At 45.1% G+C, this 7,879-nt stretch overlaps 1 pseudogene; it reads right to left on the bottom strand.

The window, feature by feature from the left end:
• Positions 1–4,041: 4,041 nt before the first annotated feature.
• LOC142847227 (CXXC motif containing zinc binding protein pseudogene) lies at positions 4,042–4,536 on the bottom strand (annotated as a pseudogene).
• Between the last annotated feature and the right edge of the window lie 3,343 nt (positions 4,537–7,879).

Raw genomic sequence — 7,879 nt, 5'->3', positions numbered from 1 at the left:
CAGTTCTCTCCTTCCACTGTTTGGGATCTGGGAGCTGAATTCACGTTGTCAGACTTCGTGGCAAGCATCCTTATTTACCAAGCCATCTCATTGGCCCCAATGTCTGTGATTTTGAGCATCCACTGAGAGTCTTGGAATATATCTTTCAGGGACAGAGGAATTCTGGATTGAATATGCAATTTTTTAACCCCCTTCCCTGTTTTCTTGCTATCGATCACTCTGCACAGTAAATGTAATAGCCCACCCAGGAGAAGTGACTATCTTCTGTTAGTCACTTACATATTCTGTGTATTTTTTCTCGAGTTTAGCACACCGTGTTTCTCAAGATAAAGTGGTAAAAATGACACTTGGGAACTACTGATGACTGCTTCGAGGAATTAGTTGAACAGGGATGCCCTTAAAATGGAAACCTGCAGAAAAGAGCAGGTGATAGAAATAAAAGTTCATTGGAAAGGAAAGAGGGAGTGAGTACTCGGGGCATGCGAGAAAAACTGACCAGATTTGTGTCCTTGTTTATCCTGTTGGTGTCTCCTCAGTGAGACCCTTTAGTTTGGCAAACTGAATAATTAGTAGTCTCAGAGCACCTGGGACTGTTCACAGTTCTCAGGAACTTTCCCGAGAAATGGGAAAATGTGATTAGCTCCCTGATGTCCAAACAAGGGAGGGCCAGGAAGATTGTTCCCTAGGCTCTGGCACAACCTCAGACTGGTCTGAGAACTAAGCTTCATTGTCTAACCTGCTCAGTATCGCCATGAAATGCTATACTGCTATTTTATGTCAGCTTTCAAAAATTAATCTTGGATTTTTTTTTTGGTTTGGTTTTCCAAGACAGGATTTCTCTGTGAAGCCCTAGATGTCATAGAACTTGTTCTGTAGACCAGGCTGGCCTCGAACTCAGAGATCTGCCTGCCTCTGCCTCTCAAGTGCTGAGATTAAAGGCATGGGCCACCATACCTGGCAATTTAATTTTTTGATACAAAGTCTCAGTGTATAGCCATGGCTGATGTTGAACTTATGGCCTTTCTCCCTCAGCCTCCTGAGTGTTGGGATTAAAGGTGTGTGCACCCACTCCCTGGCCTCCGTGGCTAACTAGTGTGACTAGCTCTACACTCTTATCTTCAGGATATTTGTTAAAGCACAAGCAAAATATCACCATGTCTTATAGTATTTAGGATATAATATTAAGAAAGTATCCTTTAAAATTAGCACTTAAACATACTATAAGAAATACCAACTATCGGATGATGCAGTCCATTTGTAATTAACACCCAAGCATTAGCAGAAAGGAAACCATTGCTGACCAGCCCCCAACACAGGAAAGGATTGTTTTCTTAGCGTTTCTACTACCGCAATGAACACCATAACCAAAAAGCAGGTTGGGGAGGAAAGGGTTTATTTGGCTTACACTTCCCTATTGCTATTTAGCATCGAAGGAAGTCAGGACAGGAACTCAGACAGCTACAGGAACCTGGAGGCAGGAGCTGATGCAGAGGCCATGAAGGAATGGTGCTTACTGGCTTGTTCCCCATGGCTTATTCTTTCTTGTAGAACCCAGAACCACCAGCCCACGGGTGGCCCTATCCACAATGGGCAGGGCCTTCCCACTGATCACTAACTAATTAAGAAAATGCCTTACAGCCAGATCCTATGAAGGCATTTTCTCATTGAGGTTCCCTCCTTTTAGATGACTCTAATTTGTGTCAAGTTGACAAAGACTAGCCAGCACATCTACGTTCAGAGTGTGGCAGTGACTCACAGGCCAGGGTGTAGTTTCAGGAATTCCAGGGGCCATCTGGTGTGAGAATGTACTCTGCTTTGAATGTGTGGGGAAGATAAGATATAGTCTTAATTGCTTATCAGGCCATCGGGCAAAGGACATTTCTATAGTGCTGAATCCCAGAGAAGTTGGACTTGGAACCTGGTGGAGTAGTTTGAAGGGACCCCTGGATGCCAAATGCTGCAAATTGGCAATGTGAGTGAGATACCAGGAGGAGTCCACAGACATTCTCTGCAAAGGACCAGCTAGCAAATATTCCAGACTTGGCAGGTCATACAAGTCATTGTACCAACTGCTTGATTGTTCTGACAAGGAAACCAACACCAGACAAAATGTAAATAAATGGGTGAGGTTGTGCTCTAATAAAATTTTATTAGTGGACTCTGGAATATGAAAGTAACATAATATTCAATTACATGTCACTAAGTATACTACCTCAAGCTGCCAATGCAAAATACCACAGATAGATGGATTCAGTAGCCCACAGTTTTAGAGGCTACAAATCCAAGATCCAGGTATAGGCAGGTCTGGTTTCCCTTTGGTCTTCGTCTCCTGTCTTAACAGACAGCTGACTGTCCATGTATGTCCCTGACATCTCTTTCTACACAGACACCAATCACATTAATCAAGGTGGTGTCCTTATGGTATCCTTGGCTATAATTATCCCTTTAAAGAGCCTTTCTACAAATATAGTTACATTTGACCTTAGAGCTTGTATAAGCTGCTTTTTCTGTTGTTGGGCTAAAACGCCATGCCCCAAAGCAGCCTATAGAAGGAAGATTTTATTTGAGTTACTGTTTCAGAGGATTAGAGTTCATAATTGTATAAATTGACGACATCACCATCAATTTATACAATTACGGTTATAATCATACAATGAGGGCTGAGGGAAAGGTTTTTGTTGTAGGTCTGAGGGAGGGAACTGCCAGAGGCATCTGGAAGAGTCTAGGACAGAGAAAGAAAGCAGTAGACTGAACATAGCCGTCAGACTGGGCCTGGCCAGGAGAGAAACAGGAACAGAGGAGAGGGGTCAGGGGAGATCAAGAGATGGAGAGAGAGGCCCAAGAGAAGGTATAGGACAGGGCCAAGCGTGAGCAGAGCGAAACAGCAGGGCTAAAAGGAGAATGAGCAGCTGAGGGAGGAAAGCTCGTGGGCTGGGGGAGGTCTAGGGAGGGTGGGGACAGAGAAGAGACAGGACTCGGACTACTCCACAGGTACTGAGGGAACCTGGAGGCCAGCACCGGGCTTTGGTATGCTAATAGGTACCACAGATAGCCTTTGTCCTTTCCCCTAGAGGTAGGGGAAAAGCCTCCTTTTGATAGAGGGGAACCCGCTTCACAAGTTCCTGAAGAAGGCTGGCTTTAGTCTAACCACCAGACTTTGGACCTGACAGTACTACTGGGCAGGAACAGCATTGCAGCAGACAGCTGAGAAATCACATCTTTAACCAGGAGCCCCCAAAGCAGAAGAAGAAACTGGAAGTGGGGTGAGGCTATGAGCACTCAAACTCTGCTCCCAGGGATGCAATTTCCTACAGCAAGGCTGCACCACCTCCCCAAACAGTGCCATCAACTGGGAAGCTAGTGTTTAGATACACTATCTTATTGGGGACATTTCTCATCTGGACCACCGCAGGGCAACACATGAATGGGGGGGGGGGAGAGCATGAATTTGTTGTATAACATTGTCATTCTTTTATTTTTTTAAAAAAAATATTTAAAAATCTAAAAACTAGAACTAATTTTTATCTTCACTTACAGTACGTTTTATGTTCTAGGTTCCTTTTTATTTTAAGCAATCCTGGGGGGGGTTCTTTTCTTTTAAAAATTATTTTTATTTTATGTGTACTGGAATTTTGCCATGGGTGTTGGGTCCCCCGGAATGGGAGTTACAGACAGTTATGAGCTGCCATGTGGGTGCTGGGAATTGAACCTAGGTCCTCTGGAAGAGCTCTAAGTGCTCTTAACCGCTGAGCCATCTCTCTGGTTCCTGTAGTTTGCTTTTTGTTGTTATGATAAACATCATGACGAAAAACAACTTGAGGAGGAAAGGGTTTCTTTCATCCTATAGCTTACAGTGCATCATTGAGGGAAGCTAAGGCAGGAACCTGGAGGCAGAAAATGAAGCAGAAAAATGATTCTTTTTTTTTTTCCTTTTACACACCAGTGGGGGCTTTATTGGTGGGACTTAGAACTGTGGCAAACCCCAGCATGCAGACTGTGAGGGCTGGTACAGGTGCTAGGAGATCATGAGGAGAAGCCTCCGTGGGATTTGCTGCTCAGTGCCCCTTTTCTCCTCTCCGTTCTTCCGGGAAAATTTGTAGTAACACAATTCAGCACTTCACAAACTGATGGGTGACCTCGAAGACTCCTGAGCCTTCTCGTCATAGTCTGTCCAGTCCTTTCCTTGCAGATTGATGTCACTGAAGACTGTCCCTGACTCCACACCTTCAGAGGCAAACCTGGCTTGGAGCTGGAAGTCAGTTTGCCCAAGGCCACGACACTGACACTCAGACTCTACTTTCGTCTTGAACTTCTCATTGTCTTCAGCACTGTAAGACTTGACCAGCGCTGCTCAGAATTGCAATGGAGTTTCCCGGTGCACACAGTTCGCACTTCTGGACCGTGGAGGCACGGCCACGGCCTCCTTTCAACGCCACACTGTCCATCAGTCGGATACATTGCCACTTCTCTGAAATCTCACCACAGTTGCCACATTTCATTTTCAGATACTACCGGAAGTCCTCACCCACTGGTCAAAGGTTGGTGACGTTCTCCCGACAAATGACTCTTAGAGGCTTCCTTTCCATGGCCCTCGCTTTCTTGTGCAATCCAGGCCCACTTGCCCAGGGGTAACATAGCCTACAGTGGGCTGAGCCTTCCCATGTCAATCATTCATCAAAAGATGCCCCTCAGCCTTGCTTTTAGTTGATTGTAAAAATTAGTAAGTTTGGTAGTCACATAGCTGAGCAATATGTTGGTAGTCTCTCCCAAGCTTAGAAACAGGTGTCAGCTTGCTGTGGGTTATGATGACAATGGTTGCTTAAGTTACCTTTCAGGGACAAGATGGCTTTCTTGTGGACAGCATGCCCATTTAGACACGTGTCTACTGGATGACAGGATGGTTGAAAACTTGGCATCCTTGTGTTCTTACCGGATCTGCTTGGCATCTCTGCGTTAATACCAGATCTGCTTAGCATTTCTGTGTTTTTACTGTATCTGCTTGGCATCTCTCCTTTCTTACCGGATCTGTTTGGCATCTCTGCGTTTTCACAGGATCTGCTTGGCATCTCTGCATTCTTACCAGATCTGCTTAGCATCTCTGTGTTTTTACCGGATCTGCTTAGCATTTCTGTGTTTTTACTGTATCTGCTTGGCATCTCTGCGTTGTTACCAGATCTGCTTGGCATCTCTGCGTTTTTACCGGATCTGCTTGGCATCTCTGCGTTCTTACTGGATCTGCTTGGCATCTCTACATTCTTATCGGATCTGCTTGGCATCTCTGTGTTCTTACTGAATCTGCTGCTTGTCTTGCCGCCTTCAGCTTGGGGCCAGATGCTGCTCATCTTAGCATGCAGACCTGTTAGACCCTTAAGAAAATGTTTGTCCAGGACCCAGAGTCCTAACCTTTTCTAGTATCTTTTCTGCCCCTTAAAGGACAGGGAAGTTTTTGGCTCCTAAGGTCAATGGATTACTTCTATCTAAAATATGATGCTTTCAGTGTTTACGGAGGCAGCATAAGCTTGTGACTACATGCTAGCAACCTTTAGGATGGTCCCACTGGAGATCACCCAAGAGACAACTAGATGTCCCCAGTAACTGAATATTTCTTATAAGCCTCAGAGCTTCCCTTTAGCTAATGATAAAAGGGCCACAAACAGGGAGCTGAGACAATCTTTGTCGGCGACAAGATCTTTATGATCTTTATTTTTAAGCCTGATATCTTTTCCTTTTGCTAGCATTCTGGATAAATCTTTTTCCTTGTCCCTGTCTTCAGTTAATTAGATACCTTTCTAGTAAAAAAAAAAAAGTTCAGTAACTCTGGGTCATCTAAAATCATGGTGTCCCTTCATCCAGCAGTGGGTTATAGATGTAAGGGGCAGGGAAAGCCATGAAGTTCTCTCTCTCTCTATCTCTCCCTTCTCTCTCACTCCCCTCTCTATTTTATGACTAAAAAAGGAATTAAATATTCCTCTTATTCTCACTGGGTTGGCCTGCTAAGCAGTGGGACTGGCTGCATAAGGTGGCATCTGTAGTTGTTGCAGACACAGTGAGAGTCTGTGTTATGTGGTATGAGAAACTGGAGTCCCACAATACAGGAACTTGTAACATGCCTAAAGTGAACTTCAGCTGCTTAGAATGTTGATCAGCAGCAGTTAAATGAGTGTGTGAAGATGGTGTTTCATTCTTTTTGTCCCCCTTAAAGTTCTACATGCACATAATTGAAAATAAGAACGAAAGGCTTATGATGAAAATGGCAGTTCATTGCCCAAGTGGAGCTTTTGTCTTTAGCGTTCTATGCAATGTGTTTGTGCCTCTGAGAAGCGCTTGTTCTCAAGATGCTGGAGGTGTGTGTCGCTCTCCCGGCGCCCACTCTGAGAGCAGTACCTTGCCTTCTGTGTATTTAGGAGTTTTGCAGCCTGAGCATGCTAAACCTAAACCCACAAATCACTTTTCAGACTTCATCTCCTGCGCAGGGGCTCCTAGCTGCTTCGATTGATTCAAGAACCATGCAGTGCCTTCTCATTTGATTTGCATCTAGGCTCCTTGCAGGGTTCTATGTGGACACCCCACTGAGCTCCACCTTCCCAGCCTGCCTCCCCCCAGTAGTTGTAGGTACAGGTAAACTTGGAAATCTCTGCCTGTGTGCTGTTGACCTCAAGTCTGTCTCTTTCCTTGGTCTGTGAGATCATCTGCCAAGGTCATGTCCCTTAGGGAGCTCCTCATTGGCTTCCTCACACCCTGCAGACTGCTTATCAGTCCACCCCAGGCCTGCATCTCCTCTTCTACCACCTGCCATAGCTAAACTTGTCACTAGAGTCCTGGGGATAACTCCTTTCTTTTCCCTTACATCTGTCCCTAGTCATATAGGCAGTGTATTCTTTTCCCCAAAAGCTCACATCCTGAAAATTTGGTCTCAACTGGTAGAGTTATTGAGAGATGATTAGATTGGGAGAGATCTAGCTTCATCAGTGGGTTAATCCACTGATGAGTTCATAGCCAAACAGGAGTGGGTGGGGAACCAACAACCGGGGAACCTGTACGGGATCAACCTAGGCCCTCTGCATATATGAGACAGTTGTGTAGTTTGGTCCTCTTATGGGACTCCTAACAATAGAGTGTAGGAGCCAACCACGATAAGCTGATAAGCTTAATAGAAACAGACCACCCAAAGGAAGTTCTTCCAACCATTACCATCTGCCAGTGTAGGACTTCAGCTTATGAAGGCCTGAGTCTCAGTAGTTTACCCTGAAGCAATACCTGGCTGCAGGAAGAACCACAAACTGAGATTACCCAAGCACCACCCAAGAACAGACCATCCAAAGGAAATTCCTAACGTTGCAACCATTGTAGATAGGATCACTTTCCAGCACACTCTCATCAGGACATCCCTAGACAAATGTCAGCCAACCAGGGGTTCTGAACCTTAGAAACCCCTCATCCCCACCTTTACTTCTATAAAAACCCAACTCTGGCTGAGCTCGGAGCTCTCTGAATATTCCAATACATTGGACATGTGGACAGACCGAGTTTGTATAAAATAAAGGCTCTTTGTTTTTACGTACGGGATTTGGTCTCTTTGTTTTTTGGGGGACTTCACGGATCCGGGCAGAACAGAGTGCGGAGTTATCCCTGGTGCTTTGGCTGGAAACCTATTCCTATTGCTGAATTACCTTGCCAAGCCTGAATACAGGGGGAAGTGCTTAATCTTACCACAGCTTGATAAACCCAGCTTTGTTGATGCCCATGGGAGACCTACCCCTTTTTGACTGAATAAGGAGGAGGGGTGGATTAAACTGCAGAAGAGGGGAGGAAGTGAGAGGAGAGGAGGGAGAGAAGGCTGCAGTCAGGATGCAAAATAAATAAATAAACAAACTAATTA

Source organism: Microtus pennsylvanicus, chromosome 3 (genome assembly GCF_037038515.1).
Source record: "Microtus pennsylvanicus isolate mMicPen1 chromosome 3, mMicPen1.hap1, whole genome shotgun sequence".
NCBI lineage: Eukaryota > Metazoa > Chordata > Mammalia > Rodentia > Cricetidae > Microtus > Microtus pennsylvanicus.
This window is presented reverse-complemented; position numbering and strand designations above follow the sequence as displayed.